This window comes from Dendrobates tinctorius, unplaced genomic scaffold, assembly GCF_039654945.1.
Source record: "Dendrobates tinctorius isolate UK_male_01 unplaced genomic scaffold, ASM3965494v1 ptg000034l, whole genome shotgun sequence".
NCBI classification, from domain to species: Eukaryota; Metazoa; Chordata; class Amphibia; order Anura; family Dendrobatidae; genus Dendrobates; species Dendrobates tinctorius.
The window spans coordinates 9,715,458-9,741,184 of record NW_027361702.1 but is presented as its reverse complement, the minus strand read 5'-3'; the positions used below and the strand labels follow the sequence as shown (position 1 = coordinate 9,741,184).

General features: G+C 45.0%; 1 protein-coding gene across 2 annotated transcripts in view; it reads left to right on the top strand.

Moving 5' to 3' along the window:
• DRP2 (dystrophin related protein 2) overlaps positions 1 to 25,727 on the top strand; it is a 227,894-nt gene that overhangs the window by 25,268 nt on the left and 176,899 nt on the right. The window lies entirely within an intron of this gene.

Here is a 25,727-nt window from a genome sequence, read left to right as displayed (position 1 = left end):
AAGATCCCCGGAGAGGGATGGACGAAGGAAGTGCTGCATCAGACCTCAGGGACCTTGGTCTGCTGGCACAGGAAAGAGATATTCAGAAAGCCTAATTCTCCATAAGAAAGATTGATTTGTACGGAACGTGAGGAGAAGAAGTGAACTAAGGATTAGGGTTAGAGCAGAGCCCTTCCTCAAGTTCTAAGCGCATGGCCGGGGTCCGGTCCCCGAGGTTGTATGGATACTAATGGTCCTGCGACAGACACCGGAGGAATAGAAGTTGTCACCACTTTATTCCCACACAAGACTTGGGGGCACAACAGCAACGAGAGTGAGCCGGGACTTAGTAGCAAGGAGTCCCCGAAGCAGGCTACAGCTGTCTGCCGTAGAAGTAGAGTTCATAGGAACATCTGACAGGAGGAACTCCAGTGTTACTCAGTACTGAGAGTACTTCACTATAGACGCAAAAGGGAGACGTTCAGAAAAGGCACATATGTTGGTGGAGTGTTGGAACGGAGTACTTCATCTTGCCTGGAAGTTGACTGAGCTCCTGACCCGGAGGACACGGCACAGATGCGGGCACCTGTATGCACAACAGACTGTGAGTAAAGCTTTGGAACTACACTGCCCTGGTGTCTTCCGCTTATTCCTGCGCCAACACCCTCAGCACTGCTACATCTCTGTGCCTGACACTGCACCATCTACGTCTCCCCCCTATCTATTCACCTACACTGCCCTGAACCACACCATCTGTCCCAGAGGATCTGTCTGCAGCGTCAGCTTAACATCTTCATTGCTGAACACCACAGGTGGTGTCACGAATCATTCACTAATAAACTTTAATCATCATCCACACATTCAACATTCCCCTTTTACAATGGATGCCCAGGGCCACGGACCGGGTCACAGCTACCGTGACATCTCCCATTGAAACTCCCATCGGGCCCGGTACTGAGTACCCCACGGCCCTGCCACGGCACGGTGCGATCCATTATTTGGCGTCATGAACAGGATAACGAAGCCCGGTACCACCGGGTTCTGTGTGCCGAAGATTTATTGGACTTAATTGCTGAGAATAACAAAATAACCAAATTGATAGACTGTAAAATGGACTCTCAAAATGGCCGCCGGCGCGGTAAAGAAGGTCGTGATAATATGGGTGGTCCTAAGAAGAGAGCACGGACTGTCCTGGGCCTCCCCTGCCTTAACTTCTATACTACAGCAACATGGCCCACCCCCAGAGGGGTTTGTATACTGGCTTGGTTTGGAGGAGTAGAAAGAAGACGCCGCCCCGAGAAGGAGGAGCGAGGCCTGGTGGCGGGAAAGAAGCCCGGGAAGGAAGAAGAATGCGAGGAGGTCGAGCAGAACTTCCCCGGTGCAGAAGATGAAGGCTCCGACCCTGCTTCCAAAATGGACCGTCAGCAGCTGGAGGATGAGATTGCCCAGCTGACACACCGCCTGCGGCTGAGACAAGAGGCTCTCTGGGCCCTAAACCTGCAGCGCGCCCCTGAGGGGCCTATATCTCCGGTACCCCCACCACCGGTACCCACCGTCGCTGCTACAATTCTTCCTCAGGCAGCACCAGTGGAGCCCGCAGCTGTTGAGGCATCACCGGCCGCGTCTGTCACCACCTCCACGCTGCCACCGCCGCTGGGCGCTGCTTGTCTGGAGGAGTTATCGGAGGGTCTGGGAGCTGAAGCTATGCTCCTGCCTGGACCTGGCGCGGCTGCGCAGGTCCCACCGGAGACCCCTGCGGACCCGGAGCTGCCATGTGCTCCACCACCATCTCCAACCTTGGACCGGGCAGCCTCCGTCACCACCGCTGCCACCGGTAGCCGTCCAGTGCCTGCACCAGAGCCGATATCACCATGCCAGGAGGCACCAGGTATGACCGCCGCCCCTGCACCCAGGAAGGCCTCGATGCGCACAGCTATTGCAGCGTCCAGGCAGGTCGTGCTAGACCTGGTCAGGGACCGGAACTCGAGTCCTTGGGGGGGGAACACCTGAACCCCTAGCAGTGGTGCCCCTGTCCATGGTGGGTAGAGGCCGATCCCAGGAAGAGGAGGAGACAGAGGCCCGATGCCAAGCGACCATCTGCCAGCTGGCAGCCGAGCAGAGAGAACGGGAGCAACGGAGACTGGCAGTGCTAGGCCCTGACATGGACCGGAAAGAAAGGGTCTGTGCCGGTCACTATGGTCCCCGGGACTCAGCGGGATGGGGTCAGGTCCTCAATGTCAACCATGAGCGGGGGTTTGGTTTCATCTCAGACCCCCATAGGATCTCTGACCTCTTCTTCAGCAGGAGGGACGTGGAATCTCACCTCCGGAGGGGACACCCTGCTCGTGATCTGCAACCGGGAGAATACGTCACTTTCACCCGGCATGAGGGGCTACGGGGCTGGTATGCTATGAACGTGCACCATATTCCTGAGGATTTTATATCGGCTTATAAGAAAGAAAAAGCCTATGTTCCCCCGGCAGGAATACCTCCCACAGTGGTAATCGTACCTGCCAAAGCACAGCAAACCACCTCCACTCCAGTGCAGCACCCCATGGTACAGGTTGCTACCCCTGCTACACCACAGGCAGCAGTTACCCCAGTTGCCACTTCATTGTTTGTTAACCCACATGCAGGAAGAGGATGTCCACAAGTTCTCCCCTGGAAGCAGCAGCTCAAGAAACCAGCTTCCATCACCCCAGGAGGGAACCCACATTAAAGAACATGCTCAAACTAACTACCTTTTACAATGGACGCCCAGGGCCACGGACCGGGTCACAGCTACCGTGACATCTCCCATTGAAACTCCAACGGGCCCGGTACCGAGTACCCCACGGCCCTGCCACGGCACGGGGCGATCCAGTTACGCTCCAGGAAGACATCCAGGCCTCTCTTGAACCCTTCGACTGAGTTCGTCATCACCACCTTCTCAGGCAGGGAATTCCAGATTCTCACTGCCCTAACAGTAAAGAATCCTCTTCTATGTTGGTGGAAAAACCTTTTCTCCTCCAGATGCAGAGAATGCCCCCTTGTGACCGTCACCTTCCTTGGTATAAACAGATCCTCGGAGAGATATTTGTATTGTCCCCTTATATACTTATACATGGTTATTAGATCGCCCCTCAGTCGTCTTTTTTTTAGACTAAATAATCCTAATTTTGCTAATCTCTCTGGGTATTGTAGTTCCCCCATTCCCTTTATTAATTTTGTTGCCCTCCATTGTACCCGCTCTAGTTCCATTATATCCTTCCTGAGCATCGGAGCCCAAAACTGTACACAGTACTCCATGTGCGGTCTAACTAGAGATTTGTACAGAGGCAGTATAATGCTCTCATCATGTGTATCCAGACCTTTTTTAATGCACCCCATGATCCTGTTTGCCTTGGCAGCCGCTGCCTGGCACTGGCTGCTCCAGGTAAGTTTATCATTAACTAGGATCCCCAAGTCCTTCTCCATGTCAGTTTTACCCAGTGGTTTACCGTTCAGTGTGTAATGGTGATATTAATTCCTTCTTCCCATGTGTATAACCTTACATTTATCATTGTTAAACTGCATCTGCCACCTTTCGGCCCAAGTTCCCAACTTATCGAGATCCATCTGTAGCAGAATACTATCTTCTCTTGTATTGACTGCTTTACATAGTTTTGTATCATCTGCAAATATCGATATTTTACCGTGCAAACCTTCTACCAGATCGTTAATAAATATGTTGAAGAGAATAGGTCCCAACACCGACCCCTGCGGTACACGACTGGTCATAGCGACCCAGTTAGAGAATATACCATTTATAACCACCCTCTGCTTTCTATCACTAAGCCAGTTACTTACCCATTTACACACATTTTCCCCCAGACCCAGCATTCTCATTTTGTGTACCAACCTCTTAGAATCATAGAATCGTAGAGTTGGAAGGGACCTCCTGGGCTATCTGGTCCAACCCCCTGCTCAAAGCAGGATTCGCTAAATCTTCACAGTCAGATGTCTGTCCAGCCTCTGTTTGAAGACTTCCATTGAAGGAGAACTCACCACTTCTCGTGGCAGCTTGTTCCACTCATTGATCACTCTAACTGTCAAAAAGTTTTTTCTAATATCTAATCTGTGTCTCCTCCCATTCAGTTTCATGCCATTGCTTCTAGTCTTTCCTTGTGCAAATGAGAATAAAGTTGATCCTTCTACAATGTGACAGCCCTTTAGATATTTGTAGACAGCTATTAAGTCTCCTCTCAGTCTTCTCTTTTGCAAACTAAACAATCCCAAATCCTGCAACCTTTCCTCATAAGACAGGGTTTGCAGACCGGTCACCATTCTGGTTGCTCTTTTCTGAACTTGCTCCAGTTTGTTTATATCTTTTTTAAAATGTGGTGCCCAAAACTGGTCACAATATTCCAGATGAGGTCTGACCAAAGAGGAGTAGGGTTAAATAATGACTTCACGTGATCTAGACTGTATGCTTCTGTTAATACATCCTAGAATTGCATTTGCCTTTTTTGCTGCTGCATCACACTGTTGACTCATATTCAGTCTGTGATCTATTAGTATACCCAAGTCTTTTTCACATGTGCTGTTGCTTAGCCCTATTCCTCCCATTCTGTATATGCTTTTTTCATTTTTATTGCCCAGATGTAGTACTTTGCATTTTTCCCTGTTAAAAACCATTCTGTTAGTTGCTGCCCACTTCTCCAGTTTATTTATATCTTTTTGAATCCTCTCTCTCTCTTCTCTAGTATTAGCTATCCCTCCTAGCTCTGTGTCATCAGCAAATTTAATCAGTTTACCCTCAATTCCTTCAACTAAATAAAGATGTTGAACAATACAGGGCCCAGGACAGAGCCCTGTGGTACCCCACTTGAGACATTCTTCCAACTGGATGTGCAGCCATTTACGACCACTCTTTGGGTCCGATCACTAAGCCAGTTATGAATCCACCTAACAGTTGTCTTGTCCATTCCATACTTAGTCATTTTTTCAATAAGGATTGTATGAGATACTTTGTCAAATGCTTTGCTGAAGTCAAGATATACTATATCTACAGCATTTCCTTGATCCACCCAATCAGTGATTCCGTCATAGAAGGAAATTAAGTTAGTCTGACATGACTTATTAGTTAGAAACCCATGCTGACTCTGTTTAATCACTTCATTCTTATCCAGGTACTGACATACATGTTGTTTAATAATTTGTTCAAAGATCGTTCCTGGTATAGAAGTCAGACTCACCGGCCTATGGTTGCCTGGGTCCACCTTCTTCCCCTTTTTGAAGATAGGAACAACATTTGCTCTTCTCCAGTCTTCTGGGACTTCTCCTGTTCTCCAAGAATTTTCAAAGATTATGGAGAGGGGTTGAAACATTTCTTCTGCTATTTCCTTCAGTACTCTGGGGTGTAATTCATCTGGACCTGGAGACTTGAATTCATTTAGGTTAGCTAAGTGTTTCCTCACTATCTTTCTGTTTATAGATATCCTGGATTCTTCTATTCCCTTAATAGGACAGTGAAGAACAGTTGATGTTACATTTCCTTTCTGAGAGAAAACAGATGCACGGTATCAAACGCTTTGGAAAAATCAAGATATACCACATCCAATGACTCACCTTGGTCCAGTCTATAGCTTACCTCTTCATAAAAACTGATTAGATTGGTTTGACAGGAGCGATTCCCCATGCTGATATTGCGTTAAACAGTTATTCTCATTGAGATAATCCAGAATAACATCCCTCAGAAGCCCTTCAAATATTTTACCAACAATAGAGGTTAGACTTACTGGTCTATAATTTCCAGGTTCACTTTTAGAGCCCTTTTTGAATATTGGTACCACATTTGCTATGCGCCAGTCCTGTGGAACAGACCCCGTCGCTATAGAGTCTCTAATGGTTTGCCTATTACATTACTTAGTTCTCTTAGTACTCGAGGGTGTATGCCATCCGGACCCGGAGATTTATCTATTTTAATCTTATTTAGCCGGTTTTGCACCTCTTCTTGGGTTAGATTGGTGACCCTTAATATAGGGTTTTCTTTGTCTCTCGGCATTTCACCTAGCATTTCATTTCCCACCGTGAATACCATGGAGAAGAAGGTGTTTAATATATTAGCTTTTTCCTCATCATCTACAACCATACTTTCCTCACAATTTCTTAATGGGCCTACACTTTCACTTTTGATTCTTTTACTATTGATATAGTTGAAGAACAGCTTGGGATTAGTTTTACTCTCCTTAGCAATGTGCTTCTCTGTTTCCTTTTTGGCAGCTTTAATTAGTTTTTTAGATAAAGAATTTTTCTCCTTATAGTTTTTTAGAGCTTCAACGGTGCCATCCTGCTTTAGTGGTTTAAATGCTTTTTTTTACTGTTAATTGCCCCTCTTACTTTTTTGTTTAGCCACATTGGGTTTTTCCTATTTCTTGTTCTTTTATTCCCATAAGGTATAAACTGCTTACAGTGCCTATTAAGGATGTTCTTAAACATTTCCCATTTATTTTCTGTATTCTTATTTCTGAGGACATTGTCCCAGTCAACCAGATTAAGGGCATCTCTAAGCTGGTCAAACTTTGCCTTCCTAAAGTTCAGTGTTTTTGTGACTCCCTGACAAGTCCCCCTAACGAGAGACAAGTGACACTGTACAATATTGTGGACGCTATTTCCTAGATGCCTGACGACCTGCCGATTTGTTATTCTGTCAGGTCTGTTAGATAGTATTAGTTCTAAAAGTGCTGCTCCTCTGGTTGGATTCTGCACTAATTGTGAAACATAATTATTCTTGGATATTAGCAGAAACCTGTTGCCTTTATGGGTTTCGCAGGTCTTTGTTTCACAGTCAATATCTGGGTAGTTAAAGTCCCCCATAACAAGGACCTCATTATGGGTTGCAGCTTCATCTATCTGCCTTAGTAGTAAACTTTCCATGATTTCTGTTATATTTGGGGGTTTGTAACAGACCCCAAAGAGAATTTTGTTACTATTTCTCCATCCTTGTATTTCGACCCATATGGACTCGACATCCTTATTCCCTTCGCTAATATCCTCCCTTAAAGTGGACTTTAGATAAGACTTCACATAAAGACAAACCCCTCCTCCGCTTTGATTTTTATACGATCCTTTCTAAACAGACTGTAACCCTGTAAGTTAACTGCCCAGTCATAGCTTTCATCTAACCATGTCTCGGTTATTCCCACTATGTCATAGTTACCTGTAGATATTTCTGCTTCTAGTTCTTCCATCTTGTTTGTCAGGCTTCTGGCGTTTGCGAGCATGCATTTTAGAGAATTTTGCTTTGTTCCAATCTCCTCCCTGTTGATTGTTCTAGAAATTTTCATACCTGCCTTCTGAGTATGTTGTCTTGGGTCTTCTTTGCCACACCTCATATCATTCATCAGTATAATATCTGGTTTCAAGTGTGACTTGCGATAAAATCGCACCCGGTGTCCTTTAACAAAAGCTGGCAATTCATTTGGCAATACTGTAAAATCACACTGACATGTTTCGTAAAGAAATGAAAAAATAGATACAGACACATAGAATATATATATATATATATATACAGTGCCTACAAGTAGTATTCAACCCCCTGCAGATTTAGCAGGTTTGATAAGATGCAAATAAGTTAGAGCCTTCAAACTTCACACAAGAGCAGGATTTATTAACAGATGCATAAATCTTACAAACCAAAAAGTTATGTTGCTCAGTTAAATTTTAATCAATTTTAAACATAAAAGTGTGGGTCAATTATTATTCAACCCCTAGGTTTAATATTTTGTGGAATAACCCTTGTTTGCAATTACAGCTAATAATCGTCTTTTATAAGACCTGATCAGGCCGGCACAGGTCTCTGGAGTTATCTTGGCCCACTCCTCCATGCAGATCTTCTCCAAGTTATCTAGGTTCTTTGGGTGTCTCATGTGGACTTTAATCTTGAGCTCCTTCCACAAGTTTTCAATTGGGTTAAGGTCAGGAGACTGACTAGGCCACTCCAACACCTTGATTTTTTCCCTCTTGAACCAGGCCTTGGTTTTCTTGGCTGTGTGCTTTGGGTCGTTGTCTTGTTGGAAGATGAAATGACGACCCATCTTAAGATCCTTGATGGAGGAGCGGAGGTTCTTGGCCAAAATCTCCAGGTAGGCCGTGCTATCCATCTTCCCATGGATGCGGACCAGATGGCCAGGCCCCTTGGCTGAGAAACAGCCCCACAGCATGATGCTGCCACCACCGTGCTTGACTGTAGGGATGGTATTCTTGGGGTCGTATGCAGTGCCATCCAGTCTCCAAACGTCACGTGTGTGTTTGGCACCAAAGATCTCGATCTTGGTCTCATCAGACCAGAGAACCTTGAACCAGTCTGTCTCAGAGTCCTCCAAGTGATCAAGAGCAAACTGTAGACGAGCCTTGACATGACGCTTTGAAAGTAAAGGTACCTTACGGGCTCGTCTGGAACGGAGACCATTGCGGTGGAGTACGTTACTTATGGTATTGACTGAAACCAATGTCCCCACTGCCATGAGATCTTCCCGGAGCTCCTTCCTTGTTGTCCTTGGGTTAGCCTTGACTCTTCGGACAAGCCTGGCCTCGGCACGGGAGGAAACTTTCAAAGGCTGTCCAGGCCGTGGAAGGCTAACAGTAGTTCCATAAGCCTTCCACTTCCGGATGATGCTCCCAACAGTGGAGACAGGTAGGCCCAACTCCTTGGAAAGGGTTTTGTACCCCTTGCCAGCCTTGTGACCCTCCACGATCTTGTCTCTGATGGCCTTGGAATGCTCCTTTGTCTTTCCCATGTTGACGATGTATGAGTGCTGTTCACAAGTTTGGGGAGGGTCTTAAATAGTCAGAAAAGGCTGGAAAAAAAGATAATTAATCCAAACTTATGAAGCTCATTGTTCCTTGTGCCTGAAATACTTCTTAATACTTTAGGGGAACCAAACAGAATTCTGGTGGTTTGAGGGGTTGAATAATAAATGACCCTCTGAATAAACTTTTCACAATTTAAAAAAAAATTACACAAAGAAATAACATTCTTTTTTGCTGCAGTGCATTACACACTTCCAGGATGATCTACAGTCCAAATGTCACAATGCCAAGTTAATTCCGAATGTGTAAACCTGCTAAATCTGCAGGGGGTTGAATACTACTTGTAGGCACTGTATATATATACACACGTCATTGAGACACACACATACATATATATATAGAGAGAGAGAGAGAGAGAGAGAGAAATCAAAAAAGATGGAGGCAGCACACCATATGAAATTTTAGTGTTATTTAATAGTCCATATGGCGACGTTTCGGTCTTGAGTGCAGACCTTTCTCAAGCAGTTACAATAGTGCATATGCTCAGTATTTAAGGCAACCCAAATAACAAGTATTTAGTAGCAATTAATACAATGTGTAGTATTGTGATAATAATTTCACATAAGTTATACAAAAATGCAATATAGCTCAATGGTCTAAAGTGACACAGTGCAAAATATCGTGCAAAAATATATAATAACATACAAAACATATATATGTAAAAAAATTTGATCATTAAGTCAGAAACTTTCCCACGGTAATTAGTTCATCTACAGGCAGCCATTGAGGCTGCGCAGAGCTGAATCAATTCATTTTGTAGTAGATTACAGTGAGGCTGGTCGCATTAGCACCGGTCCTCATTGTAAACTATTTAACCCCTTCTGATGGATGGCATGACTGAACGGCGGAGAGGTAATGATATTGGTGATTTTTTATGTTATTTTTGTTGCAGGTCATGGTTTTATTTTGGATTACCAGAGTAATAAAAATTTGACAAAAACTTGGTGTCTTTATTTCATTAAAAGATTTTTTATTTAATGTCTGTGTGTGGTTTTTAACCCTTTCATAGTATAGGGTTAATAATAGATCGGTGTCTTATTGACACCTCTCCATTATTAATCGGCTTAATGTCACCCTACAATCCCAAGGTAACATTAATCCTTTGTTATATTAACCCATTAGCCACCACTTCAGGGCAATGGGAATAGAGAGGATAAGTGCCAGAAATGGCACATCTTATAGATGCGCCTTTTCTGGGGTGTCTGGGGCAGATTTTTTAGTCGGGGGGGGGCAAAAACAATGGTCCCTCTCATGGCTATTAAAATCTGCCCTCACTCACCTGCTTTACCTCTCTGGTTGACAAATTACCGTGGGAGCCCACGCAATTTTTTTTACAACGAATTAATCCCTTAAATTAACACCTACAACTTCCCAAATTTTACACACAAACCCTCATCTAGTTACTAGATGTAAACCATGTGTCATTTCATGTCGGGTTGGGAAATGATTTTACAAAAGCCGGCAAATGTTTCAGCGGCTATTCAGCTATGAAGAGCTGTATGAATTATAAATATATATATATGTGTGTGTGTCTCAATGACATGCGTGTGTGTATATATATATGTATATATATATATATATTTATATTTATGTACTCTATGTGTATATATCTATTCTTTCGTTTTGGATTTTAACCTGCCATAGGGATCCATTATACACTCACTGGCCAGTTTATTAGGTACACCATGCTAGTAAGGGGTTGGACCCCCTTTTGCCTTCAGAACTGCCTCAATTCTTCGTGGCAGAGATTCAACAAGGTGCTGGAAGCATTCCTCAGAGATTTTGGACCATATTGACATGATGGCATCACACAGTTGGCGCAGATTTGTCGGCTGCACATCCCTGATGCGAATCTCCCGTTCCACCACATCCCAAAGATGCTCTATTGGATTGAGATCTGGTGACTGAGGAGGCCATTTGAGTACAGTGAACTCATTGTCATGTTCAAGAAACCAATCTGAGATGATTCGAGCTTTATGACATGGCGCATTATCCTGCTGAAAGTAGCCATCAGATGTTGGGTACATTGTGGTCATAAAGGGATGGACATGGTCAGCAACAATACTCAGGTAGGCTGTGGCGTTGCAACGATGCTCAATTGGTACCAAGGGGCCCAAAGAGTGCCAAGAAAAAATTCCCCACACCATGACACCACCACCACCAGCCTGAACCGTTGATACAAGGCAGGATGGATCCATGCTTTCATGTTGTTTACGCCAAATTCTGACCCTACCATCCGAATGTCGCAGCAGAAATCGAGACTCATCAGACCAGGCAACGTTTTTCCAATCTTCTACTGTCCAATTTCGATGAGCTTGTGCAAATTGTAGCCTCAGTTTCCTGTTCTTAGCTGAGAGGAGTGGTACCCAGTGTGGTCTTCTGCTGCTGTAGCCCATCTGCCTCAAAGTTCGACGCACTGTGCGTTCAGAGATGCTCTTCTGCCTACCTTGGTTGTAACGGGTGGCAATTTGAGTCACTGTTGCCTTTCTATCAGCTCGAACCAGTCTGCCCATTCTCCTCTGACCTCTGGCATCAACAAGGCATTTCCGGCCACAGAACTGCCGCTCACTGGATTTTTTTTCTTTTTCGGACCATTCTCTGTAAACCCTAGAGATGGTTGTGCGTGAAAATCCCAGTAGATCAGCAGTTTCTGAAATACTCAGACCAGCCCTTCTGGCACCAACAATCATGCCACGTTCAAAGGCACTCAAATCACCTTTCTTCCCCATACTGATGCTCGGTTTGAACTGCAGGAGATTGTCTTGACCATGTCTACATGCCTAAATGCACTGAGTTGCCGCCATGTGATTGGCTGATTAGAAATTAAGTCTTAACACACAGTTGGACAGGTGTACCTAATAAAGTGGCCAGTGAGTGTATATCCATTTTGGTAGCCTACGAGAAAATATCGCCAGATGGATGTCAAACGGATGCTTAGATGCAAATAAAATCGGATCATCGCAGGAAATTCGGATGAGAGACGGATCACTGTTAATGAAACATTTATCCGATTTTGGTCCGTAAAAATCAGACCGATTTTTTTATCGTTGTGTGTGACGCCGGCCTAATAGCGTTATTTCTGATGACAGGTTCCATTTAAATCCCAGGATCCCAGTGCTGCAATGAATAACCTCCAAGAACACCACATATTTGTTATTGCATCGTTCGTAACATAAAGTTGTATTATTATTTATCCCACACCATGAACAATTAAAAAAATGTGAAAAATTATGCCGGTATTGCTGTTTTTGTTCATCTTGCCTAATAAAAAAGCACAATAAAAACTGATCAAATCAGTACTTTATTTATGGTACATACAAAGACGTGTTTCGAGGTCCATTCAGTGACCTCTTCTTCAGGTCGAATGTACAGAAATTACATTCGACCTGAAGAAGAGGTCACTGAATGGACCTCGAAACGCGTTGTCTCTGTATGTACCATAAATAAAGTACTGATATTGGAACCAATTTTTCTACAACCTACTGGATTTCCTCTATTTGATGGTTGAAATATAGCAGCGCGGGAATCTGGTGTTTTTTTCCCTCTTGGGATCTCCTCTTTGAGTAATGGAAGCAGACGCCGTCTGTCTACACCATCCTGCTGCAGCTTCATTGCATGTGACTAAGCGCATACAGTAGTTGTGGCTTTACACAACTATTGAGGGTGAGTACCCTGCACAATTTAATTTATATTCATTATATCTGCACTGGTAAGGCCCTATGGACGCGCTTTTGTGGTTTCTTTTATCTTGAAAACTACAGCTCGTAATACAAATAATAAACCCTCATACAGCTCTGCATTCAGGATAAAAAAATAGGGCTCTCATAATAGGACAACTCTCCCCCCCACACACAAAAAATATTTTATTGTGCAAAAGTTTTAATACAAAAATTATATAAACTCAATATCACTGTAATTGTATCGACCCACAAAATAGATTTTCCATGTAAATTATAGTGCATAGTGAACTAAAGTAAAATAATAAAAAAAAACTTATTGGTTTTTTTTTTATACCACCTACCAATAAATTAATTAAAAAGTGATCAAAAAGCCATGTGCAACCAATTATAATAGCAATAAGGCTGTGTGCACACGCTGCGGATTTTGCTGCGGTTCCGCAGCGGTTTTGGCCGCTGCGGACCCGCAGCAGTTTTTGCTGCGGTGTACAGTACCATGATTCCCTATGGGAATCAAAAACCGCAATGCAGACGGTGCGGAATTTTCCGCGCGGATTATCTGCGGTTTTCAGTCCGCAGAAAGAATTGACATGTCAATTCTTTCTGCAGATTCCCCTGCGGTTTGCCATCTCCTCCATTGAGGAGATGAAAAACCGCAGGGCCAAACCGCAGAGCAATCCGCAGGTAAAACCGCAGGTCTTTTGACCTGCGGTTTCACCTGCGGATTTTACAAAATCCGCGCGGATGAATCCGCACCTAATCCGCAGCGTGTGCACACACCCTCAATAGTACAGCTTGCCGGCAAAAAAAGAAATAAATGTATAACTCCATCTGCAGAAAAATAAAGTTATGGGTATCAAAATATGGTGATTTTTTAAAGAGTTGTTTTTGTTAAAAAATAAACATTAACTATAGATTTGATATTTCTGTGATTGTATCAACCCACATAATAAAGATAGTATGTAAATTGTATTTAATATTGTCACATAAAAAGTGATCACAAAATTGCATGTACCAATAAAAATAAATTAGTTTGTCACCCAAAAAAATAAACCCTTCTTATCACTCAGCTGAATACTGCGACACAAAACAGGTGATTGCTTTCAGTGTGTATTTATTGTGCAAAATAATAAAACAGAAAGAAAACCATATACATTTGGCATTGGCATACATCACGATGGCTCAGTGGTTAGCACTGTATGGTGGCTCAGTGGTTAGCACTGTCGCTCTGCAGTGCAAAGAAGAAAGCCATATTTGAAGGCAAACCATAAGAAGTCCCATTTGCAAAAAGCCATATAGAGGGCACAGATACCATGTGGAAGAAGACGCTCAGGTCAGATGAGACCAGAATAGAACTTTTTGGACTAAATCCAAAACGTAATGTGTGGTGGAAAACTAACACAGCACGTCACCCTGAAAACACCATCCCCACTGTCACACATGGTGGTGGCAGCATCATGATGTGGGGAGGCTTTTCTTTATCAGGGGCAGGGAAGTAGGTCAGAGTTCATGGGAGTGGATGGAGCTAAATAAAGGGCAATCCTGGAGGAAAACCTGTTAGAGGCTGCAGGAGATCTGAGACTTGGGTGTAGATTCAACTTCCAGCAATACAACAACCCTAAGCATCCTGCCTGAGCTACAGTGGAGGCTTAGATCAGATCATATTCATGTGTGTGAATGGCCCAGGCACTTTGTAGATTTGGGGGCTTTATTTTTATTAGTATTTTCTTCGGCACCATTTCATTTTGCAAACTTCTTAAGGATCCAAAACACACACAAAAAAAATAACCCAAAGAGATCCTGTTTTGGAAACTGAAGTCCTCTAGGAATTTTATGAGATGTAGTAAGCATTTTGATCCCATACGTGTTTTTAGGGATTTAAATTATTAGGCAATGAAATTTAAAGCTTGAATTGATGTAAGGGCAGAGACACTGATTCCAGTGATCTGTTACTTATAGGGCTGCTGGGTGTATTTTTGATAATATCCCTGTTTTATCTGCTGCAGATCTACTGGTGCAGAGCTCTGTATAACCCTGCCCACACCACTGATTGGCTGCTTTCTATGAACACTGTGCATAGGCAGAAAGCTGTTAATAAATGATGGGGGCAGGGTTATACAAAGCTGATGAATATAGAGGAATACATGCAGCAGATTTGCTACTTATAAATGGCTGGAATCAGGGTCTCTGCCCTACATTATGATGCTCTAAGATTACGCTGACAGATTCGTTTTAAAAAAATATTAATAATATAAATCATCTTGCCACTAGATGCAGTCTTTATCACAATAATCAGAGAAAGAAAAAATGTACACAAGAACCAATCATAATAAAAAATACAAAAAAGAACCAAAAAGACAGACAAGGTTATAAAAAAGTGGGAAACCAAAAAATTGGCATCAAAAACCCACCACATGTTATAAAGAGGTTGTACATGAAGAGTAATAAACTAACACACTTCCCAGGATAATGCATCCAAGAGCCAACAATTCCTAGTGAAAAAAAAAACCAAAAACATTCTCCTAAAGGAATGTGAAGAACTACAAAGAAAAGATCAATAGGGTACAAAAGCAACCTCTGGTGGGGGCTAGTGCCTGCCCCTACGCACGTTTCGGCTATCGCTATTTCTTTTCTTGCACTTTTGTTCAGTTGTTGCACACAATCAATGCAGCATATATTTAACATTTTGCCATAAATCTAATGTCATTTGTTTTTATTTAGAATTTTTTTTACAATTTTCAATTTATTTTATTTCATTGTATTCTTTCTTTCATTTTTAATAAAAACAAAAATAAATCAGCAGCATCAACAATAATCGCTACATGTTGTTTAAATCTTATTGTTTTTCTCTGTTCTTTTTTCTTTCGCTTTTGTCACCGTTATTAACTATATCTCTCCCGACAATTGAGGAGTCACTTTGCACTCCGTGTGGTCTCATCCTCTCGACACCCTCTGTACTGTACGTTTGTGCATGTTGTTGCATGTTATCATTGTGGTTTTTCCTGATGAAGAACTTCAATGTTTTGAACTTCTTTTTTGGGAGGTGAAATTTACAGAGAAACAGCAATTCTGTCATTGTATTTTGAAGTTTTTTCCATACTTCCCCAGGAAGGATAAATAAAACATGTATATTTTATATAGTTTATTAATTTTGTGCAATAAAATTCCATTGAATGATGTATGAAAATTTATTTTCTTTGAATTGTTGTATTGAGATACAATTTTTTTAGAGGTTTTATGCAGGATATAAGGTGTTTTTTTATTGGTATAATTATAGGATTCAGTTGACTGAGGGTATGTTCCCATGTTCACTATTAGGCCGGCGTCACACTGGCGAGGAATTCGGACGAGTGCTATGCGATAAAACATTGCGTAGCACTCAGACAGCTGTTAATCTTTGCAGCAGCTCCCATCACCGTTTCTTTTCTCGGCTGTACTATACGTGCGAGTGAAATCGCAGCATGCTGCGATTTCCACCGTATCTTGGCCGAGACTCACCAATGCAAATCTAAGGGTGCGAGAAAAACTCACACAACACACGGACCATCCGTGTGACTTGCGAGAAATACGCACCGGTGTTCTTTAGGAGAGATGGGTTTCATACAGAAAATCCATATAGAATAGGTATATATATAGATTTCAGTGACAAATACAATTAGTACAGTGTGTGTGTGTGCACACAATTCTGGACATGTATTTAATGAATAAAAGATTATTTTATGGAAAAAAAATGGCTTGGGGCCCCCTATAATTAATAGCCAGCAATGGCTATGTAGACAGCCAAGGGCTGATGTTAATAGCCTAGGAGGGGGCTATGGATACTGCCCCCCCGGCTAAAAACATAAAAACATCAGCTCTCAGCCGCTCCAGAAAGGGTGCATCTCTAAGATGCGCCAATTCTGGCACATAGCCTTGCACTTCTCACTGCCCTGTAGCGGTGGCATGTGGGGTAATAGTTGGGGGGGTTGATGTCACCTTTCATCAAGCCCCGAGGTTAGTAATGGAGAGGCGTCAATAAGACGCCCCTATTACTAACCCGATAGCCTAAATGACTAGCGCTAACGTCACTGAGTTTGCACTCCCTCACAGCTTGGCCCTGAACTCTGGAGCGTGGGAAAATGCCAGTTAATTTTCCCACGCTCCAGACTTCAACGCGGGTCAAGCTGTGAGGGAACACAGCATAAGTGACATCACCGCTATTCACTGAAGCTGTTCTCACAGCCGGGTTGAACTGCTGTGACCTCAGGACCGTGGGAAAATGACAGTGATGAGGTCACGGCAGGTCATGCTCAGTGTCTTTTTAGCAGATCACCGTGAGTGATGTCAGTGACGTCAGCACTAGTCACTGAGGCTGGCAGGCAGGATCTCCTCATTCACCAGTGGTTTTTCAGCCAGCACGGTTGCATCTTAGCACCGTCCTGGTTGAAAAATGTATATCCCCCAGATATGGATTACGGCGTGGGACTCAACGACGGACAGGTATGGTATATTGTTGCTCTTTTATTTTCTTTTTGTAACAGGAGAATGAGGGCTTGGCATGGATTAGGTGTGTTTGTAAGGAGGGTTTAATTAAGAATAATAATGGAGTCTGTGTCTTTATTTCAATTAAAGGATTTTTTACTGGGTGTCTGTTTTCTTTACAATTTGACTATGGGGTTAGTAATAGGGGCGTCTTATTGACGCCTTTCCATTACTAACCTCGGGGCTTGATGTCACCTGTAAGGTGTCATCCCCCCCTTTACCACACCATATGCCACTGCTACAGGGCAGTGGGAAGAGCAAGGCTATGTGCCAGAATTGGCGCATCTTAGAGATGGGGCGGCTGAGAGCTGATGTTTTTAGCCAGGGGCAGGGGCCAGGATCCATGGCCCCTTTCTAGGCTGTTAACATCAGCCCTCAGCTGTTTGCATAGCTATTGCTGGCTATTAATTAGAGGAGGACCCCACTCCATTTTTTTCCTTAATTTAATCTTTTATTCATTAAATACATGTCCAGAATTTTGCACACACACTATATTAATTGTATTTGACAGTGACATGTATATATCTACCTATTCTATATGGATTTACTGTATGTAATCCATCTCTCCTATCCTGTCGGCTCCTGCAGTGATTTTACAGAAGCCGACAAATGAATTACCGGCTATTCTTCTATCTAGCTCTCTGTGAGTTATAAAGATATATACTGTATATATATATATATATATATATGGATCGCCCGCCAGGGCAGTGGGGTACTCGGTACCGGGCCGGTATTTCACAGGGAAGTGTCACAGTAGCGGTGACCCGGTCCGTGGCCCTGGGCGTCCATGTAAGGGAGTGAAGTGATGGAATGAAGTTTATGAATAGATGATTCGTGACGCCACCTGTGGTGTTCTGCAATGAAGATGTTAAGCTGACGCTGCAGACAGATCCGCTGGGACAGATGGTGTGGTGCAGCCAGGATCTTATAACCCTCCACAGGCAGGGCTGTTGTCCCAGGGCAGTGTAGATAGGTGTTGGGAAGATAGGTGCAGTGTCAGGCACAGAGATGTAGCAGTGCTGGGGAGGTTGCATCAAGACGGCAAGGACACAATAGGTTGCAGTTTCTTTACCTTTACTTGGCAAATGCAGTCCAGGGTCCTGAGTACAGATGGCACAGGAGCTGGTTAGCCTGGAAGCAAATCAGGAATTACTCTAGCAGATGGGTTGTGCAGTCTCCTTACTAGCGCTCTCTATGAAGTACTCCCAGTACTGAGTTACAATACACTGGAGTTCCTCCTTTCTGATGTTATCCACACTCCACTCGCATGGCAGACAGCCGTAGCCTTCTATCTCTCTTGGCTCACCCGTCGCTGTTGTGCCTCCGAGGATTATGTGGGAGTATGGCATTTACAGCTTCCTATTCCTCTGGTTTCTGGTGCAGGACCGTAAGTATCCATACACCCTTGGAGACCAGGCTCCAGATCATGCGCTATCACTGGGACTGAGCTCTCCACTTTCCTCAGTCTCCCCAGCTCTTCTTCTCCACATCCGCACACGACGCCCTCCTCACACTAACTGACTAATTTCCCCTCCTGGCCCCCAGAGAGAAGCTCTTCCCCTTAGTATAGGTTCAGAGCTCCCTCTGCTGGCCCGGAGTGGGATGTGTGTTGCATGTTATGGTTAACTGCCATAGAGACCCTTCATTGCTTCCAGGCATGACATCACTCTCCCTAGGAAGAAGGTAATGCCACTGTGGCGACCATACTCCTTACTCCTGGGGGCGTCACATATATATATATGTGTATCACTGACATATATATACACACCTATTCTGTGTGTATATATCTATTTTATTCTAACCTGTCATTCTGTGGTTATACTGTATGTGGCAGATAATTTGCTGGCTTTTAATCTATCAATCTAATATATATATATATATATATATATATATATATATATATATATATGTGTGTGTTTGTTTTGAAGAATATTTCGTTTTAAGATGATGTGTCAATGACAGAGAAGTGCTCTATGTAAAAGCTCATGTTAATATCGCATTGCATACGGATTGCATACGGATCACCATACGGAGAACACTCCTGCGATTCTCGGCCGAGAAAATCGGACCGGTTTTTCATACGGCAAGTGTGACGCCGGCCTTAGGCAGCGCTTTGGATGCAGTACATGTCCGCTCCGTCCAAAGCGCTGCCGGCTTTTGAACGCAGGTGATTCCGCATGTGTTCATTGAACTGTGCAGAATCACCGCATCCAATACATTATACGGGTGACTTTATCTTACGTCTCTGCAAGATAAAGATGTAAATCAACAGCCGCAGAGACACCATCACATGTTTCTCAATGCAAGCAATGACTAGCCAGGTCTTTCACCGGGAAGGAACAACCACGGGGCAATACCCCGAAACAGCTGTCTGTGGATGGATACCATGTTTTGGCATAGGTGGCTTCCTTCATTGGAGACTGCCCTTCCCGTGGTTGTTCCTTCCCGGTGAAAGACCTGGCTAGTCATTGCTTGCGTTGAGAAACATGTGATGGTGTCTCCGCGGCTGTTGATTTACATGTTTTTGCATATTTCCCATAAGGGATGGGGCATTGCTCTAGCATCACTGCGTTGAGAAACATGTGATGGTGTCTCCGCAGTGTTGGATGCTGATCTCCATGAGGTCACTCATCCTCATTTTCTGCAAGATAAAGAGACATGCTGCGGTCTGGAAAGATGCGCCACATGTCCGGTTACGCAGGGAGGCCGGAGGCGTCCCTGCATGCATAGTGGAGATGAGATCTCATGAAATCCCATCCACCATGCTATAACATTGGATGTACGCAGCGTTCAACTGTGGGAACATACAGTAACTTATTCAGATTTTTTTTTAGATGAGGCGACTAGTGTTGAGTGACTTTTGGTTTTTTAGGGTCGAGTTTCGTTTCATGAAACCCAAAATCGGCCGACTATAGGGAAAAGTCGGGGTCGTCCCGAAACACGAAACCCAATGTAAGTCAATGGAGAATTAAAGTCGGCAGTGAGAGGAGGACAGGAAACACACCAACAGTGCCCATTTGAATGCCAAAAGCATAAATTCTTGTTACTGAAGCTTGTCAACCTTAATTAACTTCATAATACTAGTTACGCACTGAAAAATGGGGGTTATTTGGCTACAGTTGTGGGGGGGAGGGCTGGCTCCAGGTTTTCGTGGGCCCAGGGCCAAAGAGCGCCCCTTTAACACATACCACAACTCATGATGCTCCGATACGGCAGAGAAATAGCAGTATAGTACAATGAAAAATACTTCACTTCTTACATCTCATGACTGATATCCATTTTAAATTCTCCAATACCTCCAAAAACGGACAGTATATAACTCCATACAGTATTATGGCCAGCGCTTGGTGCGCTATACAGAGTAATGAGGCCCATATATTTCTCCATACAGAATCATTATTCCCATATAATGTTTCAAACCATATATGATGAGCTCCACATAATGCTACAGTATATGTTGGTCCCAATGGATGAAGCTCCACTGTCTTATGGACCCAAATAATGCTCCATATATAATGGGCCCCATTTCTATTGCTCTAGTGTATAATGGGCCCTGTAAATGCTGCTCCAGTGTCTGATGTCCACCTTTGGAATGCTCCAGTGTATGGTGGGCCCCATATATCATTCACCAGAGTATAGTGCTCCCCAAAAATTGCTGTCCCAACATTGAAAACAATTACATAAGTCTCCTTGCTAGGGAATCCCTGCACTACTCTGAACTCCTTGTCGTCCCCATCTTCCATCTCACTGCACTTGGCTGTTTAGGCCCTCCCACCGGCAGAGACACTTTTGCGTACTATGCGGTGCCCTGTGCCAGTGCCATCGCCCATGAGTATGCCCCCCCACCTGCTCAAGGAACCTGCACTTTCATCTGCACCTTCCTCTTTGTCACCGTGTAAGGTAGTATAGTATGCGAGAAGGGGAACCTGAGTTTCCTCTGGGTCAGATTCTGGCTGTGTAGAGTGCGAGGGGAATGTAGTGGTCTGGGTCAATGTACCAGCAGCATCATCCAGCAGTGGCTGGGCCTCAGTGCACTTGTGGCGTCCCCAAGAGTACGGTCGCCACTGTGGCATTGCCTTCCTCCTAGGGAGTGTGTTGTCAAGCTTGGGAGCAACAAAGGATCTCTCTAGCAGTGAAACCAACACACAACACATTTCCCACTCCAGGCCAGCAGGGAGACCTCTGAACCTGACTGCTGAGGAGCTGCTCTCTGTGGTCGGGAGGAGGTAAGTTAGGGCACTCTGTGCAGGGAAGGGGAAGTGTGTGGACGTGAGAAGGGGAGCTCGAGGATGAGCAGAGTTAAGGCTCACTCCTAGCTGGAGCGCATGGTCCGGATTCCGGTCTCCGAGTTTGTAGGGACACTGACGTTCCTGCAGCAGAAACCGGGGGAAGTAGCAGCTATAAATGCTCTGTACCCAACTAAGGCTCGGAGGCCCCAGCATCGACGTGTGCGAGGCAGAAGGAAAAGGCTACAGCTGTCTGCCATACAAGTAAAGTCTGAGGAACATCTGTTAGACAGGAGGCGTTTCAGTGAACCACGGTCCTGTGAGTGCTTCTCCCACAAGCGCTAGAAAGGAGACGTTCAGGAAGGTACATGTTGGCGGAGTGTTGGAAGGGAGCTTTCCATTCTGGTCCCGGAGGTTGGCAGAGGTCCTGACCCGGAGGACACAGCACGGAGGCAGGCATCTGTGTAACCTGCAGACTGTGAGTAAAGCTTTGGAACTGCACGCTCTGGTGTCCTACAGTTATTCCAGCACCGCTACATCTGGGTATCAGCACCTACACCGCCTGTGCCTTTCCCCCATCACTACATCTACACTTCCCTGGGACTCCAGCTCCACCTGGAGGGGGGCTTCACCATCTTTGCTGCACAACACCATCAGTCCTAGAGGATCTGCATGCAGCGTCGGCCTAACATCTATGTTGCCGAACACCACAGGTGGCGTCAAACTATCTATATAAACTCTTTACCATTATACCACGCCATTTACATGGGCGCCCAGGGCCACCGTCCGGGTCACCGCTGCTGTGACACATCCCACTGACACCGGCCCGGTACCGAGTACCCCACAGCCCTGGGAGGGCGACCCATATGCCGACTGCTGATCGGGCGGCGTTATTCCCATGAACCTCCAAACAGCGTCCCTGAAGGCAAAGTTTTTGGTTTCCGGGGGCAGTATGATTGCAAAGCTGAACCTTAAAGGAATGTCCAAAAGGGCACCACCAGGAGTGGAGCCTGTGGCTTAATTGGACTGCTCCCGGGAAACCACTACCATACAAGCTACAGAAAAGATGGACAGATTGCAAGCTTTGTCGATTCTGTGTGTGGTGTGGTATGTCCGTTTGTAGTTGTGCTAGCGATTTCTCAGCTTTATTCCATTAACGACCGAGACTCCGGCATAGCCCCGCGGTACGCGTCAAGCTTACTAGAGCGATACGCGAGGCTGTGGCACGTGAGATCGAGCAATAACAGGTCTAGCATTCCAGTACATGTCCGGGGCTGCATGCACGCTACACTGAAAGGACCAGCTTTTGTCGCTTACAGGTGCAGATAACCTGCTGACCTCCGTTAGTGATGGGGATCTGGGATTCAGATTATTCCCCGCGAACGATGATTTCCCAGTAAGTTCAGGTCAACCGCAATTCCGGAGTTAGGCCTAACCGTCATTCCTGAAAAAATTATGTGTCCAAACCACAGGTGCTGTAGCTTGCTTAACAGCTCGGCAGCCGTTCTCATGCCCAGTATGGATTCAACAACATTGTAGAAAGTTGATAAAGGGTACAGTTTCACCGGATAACACGTATATATGTAGCCTAGTTTACACATTAAACATATATGTCTATAGATCAGGAGGCAGACTCAGATGGATTTGACCAGATTGTACAAAGTTGAGAAAAGGTACTTTATCACTGGATAGCAGGTATATATAGCATAGTTTAAACATGTAAAATCTCCGTGTTCTCAGTATGGATTACACAGCAATCTAAAAAGTGGAAAAAAGGAAATGCATTTGAGGCGTACACAACTATATACTTTTGGTGTTATTTTTAAATCTTCATATATATTTCTGTCTCAGTAATACAGTCCAGCCTCTCCGCAATAGGAAATGAGATGCATACAATTAGTGACATAAAGGCTATTGATTGCAGAAATCTAGGAATTATTATTCACGGGAAAAACTTCCGTCACAATTCTCATAGGCGACGCTGACCCTCAATTAATTTGTGTGTTGAGACAGTGAAAACATGTTTTTGTGAATTAAATCTTGCTGTATCGCACTTCCGTGAATTCCATCACTGTTACTCATCTCAATCCAATTTTTATCACAGGGAGCGATGTAAACATGGTGCTCACTGGCTATCATGATCTGTCACGTAACTTTGGAGTGCAAAAGACAGAAGCCACAGGCCGTAGGCGATTCTATTTGATTGGCATGAGAGGGCACATTTTGAAATGTGCGCCGGAATGTCACACGTTTGTGAGTAGGAAAACTGTGAAAGCTGATGATAAACCACCACTGCATGTAATTGTGAGTCGACGTCCATAAGAAATGGAAGCCACTGATCATCTGGAGTTAGAGCCCGGCCAGCAGGACAGGGCATAGCTACATCTTAACCATCATCTTTCAGTTCAGTGAATTTGTAGTGGCAGTCCCAGTGAAGGATTTGACAGCCCAGACTACACAGCGGAAGAGCAGGGAGAGGTAAACATTGCAAATGCTGGGGCCCTGCCCAAGCAAGGGGGGCACACTCGTGGGCGTCGGTACTGGCACTGGGCCCCTCATAGTACGGCGGTGTGTCTGACGGCGGGTGTGCACCACCACTGTCAGAGACACTTGATTGCACTATGAGGGACCCTATGCCAGTGCCCGCGCCCAAGAGTCGGCCTACCCACCTGTCCAGGGCAACGGCACTCGCACGGTTTTGTGCGCTAGATGGTGACCCCGGCCATGGGGGGGGCCGCCCACTTAGGGAGGTTTACAAAGTGGCATATGTAGATGTGGGTCATTCAGCTGCTGCAAAAGGCGAAATAGGTAAAGTTCGCATAATAGGAGGAGGACCAAAGCAAGCCATTTTTCTGGCAACCTATGTGTCATCAAGGGAAGGTGGAACAAAATCCTTGGAAACCCATGCATGGTTCATTTTAATGAAGGTTAGATCATCCACATTTTGGGTTGACAGACGGGACCTTTTTTCTGTCAGGATTGATCCAGCTGCACTGAAGACTCTTTCCGATAGCACACTTGCAGCTGGGCAAGCGAGCTCCTGTAAGGCATATTGTGCCAATTCAGGCCAGGTGTCCAGTTTAGCGGCCCAATAGTCAAAGGGGAATGACCTGTGAGGGAGAACATCGATATGGGAGGAAAAGTAGTTGTTAACCATAGTTGACAACTGCTGTCTCCTGTCACTTTCCATCGATGCAGTATTACCAGTTGTGTGAGCGGTCCGTGAAAAATCAGTCCACAACATTGTCATGAAACCCCTGTCTCCAATGCCACTTCTGCTGTGTGCACCACGAACACCTCTGCCAAGCTGCCCCCGGCCCGTACGGCTCGTGTGAGAACCATCACCGCTGCTGTGTGCTGGGAATGCCTCAACCAACCGGTTAACCAGAGTTGCTTGTTTAGTAGCCAATATTAGGTCAAGGTTCTCCTGTGGCATGATGTTTTGTAATTTGCCTTTATAGCGTGGATCCAGGATGCTGGCCAACCAGTAGTCGTCATCGTTCATCATTTTGGCAATGCGTGGGTCCCTTTTTAGGATCTGCAAGGCATAATCTGACATGTCGGCCAATGTTCCCGGTGTCAATGATGCACTGCGAGTGCTGGGTGGAGGAGCACTTTCTGGCAAATCCACATCCCTTTGCGCGTGACGCACAAACCCTGTACCAGACCTTGCCACGCCAACATTTTCACTTGCCCCACGAGATGCATCCTCCTCCCCTAAGTAATCATCCCCATCATCATCCTCCTCCTCCTCTTCTTCCTCCACCTCGTCCAGGAGAGGTCCCTGAGCAGACAATGGCTGAATGTCATCAAGGATTCCCTCCACCTCTTCCTCCTCGTCAACATTGACTGCAGACGCCTGCTCCTTAAGGTGCGTCAAAGTTTGCATGAGCAGACGCATAAGTGGGATGCTCATGCTTAGGATGGCATCGTCTGCGTTTACCAGCCGTGTGCATTCCTGGAAACACTGAAGGACTTTTCAGAGGTCTTTCAGCTTCGACCACTGCACACCTGTCAACTCCATGTCTGCTCTCAAAGTGCCTGGCCGTGTATCCTCCCACAAATGAATTATGGCCTAACTCTGCTCGCACAGCTGCTCAACCATGTGCAGGGTGGAGTTCCACCTTGTTGCAATGTCGATCATGAGGCGGTGGTTGGGAAGGTGGAGCAATCGCTGCAGCTTCTGCATACGAATGGAGTGTACAGGCGACCGGCGGATGTGCGCGCACAGTCTTCGCACCTTCTGGAGCAGGGCTGTTAACTCCGGATAATTATTGAGGAAGCACTGCACCACCAGGTTCAAGGTGTGAGCCAAGCAAGGTATGTGGCTGAGTTTTGTAAGGGCTATGGCTGCCACAAAATTACAGCCGTTATCACTAACTACCTTGCCTGCCTCAAGATGTACACTGCCCAGCCATGACTCAGTTTGTCGCTGAAAGTACTAGGCCAGCACCTCGGCGGTGTGTCTGTCGCCCAAACACATCATCTGCAA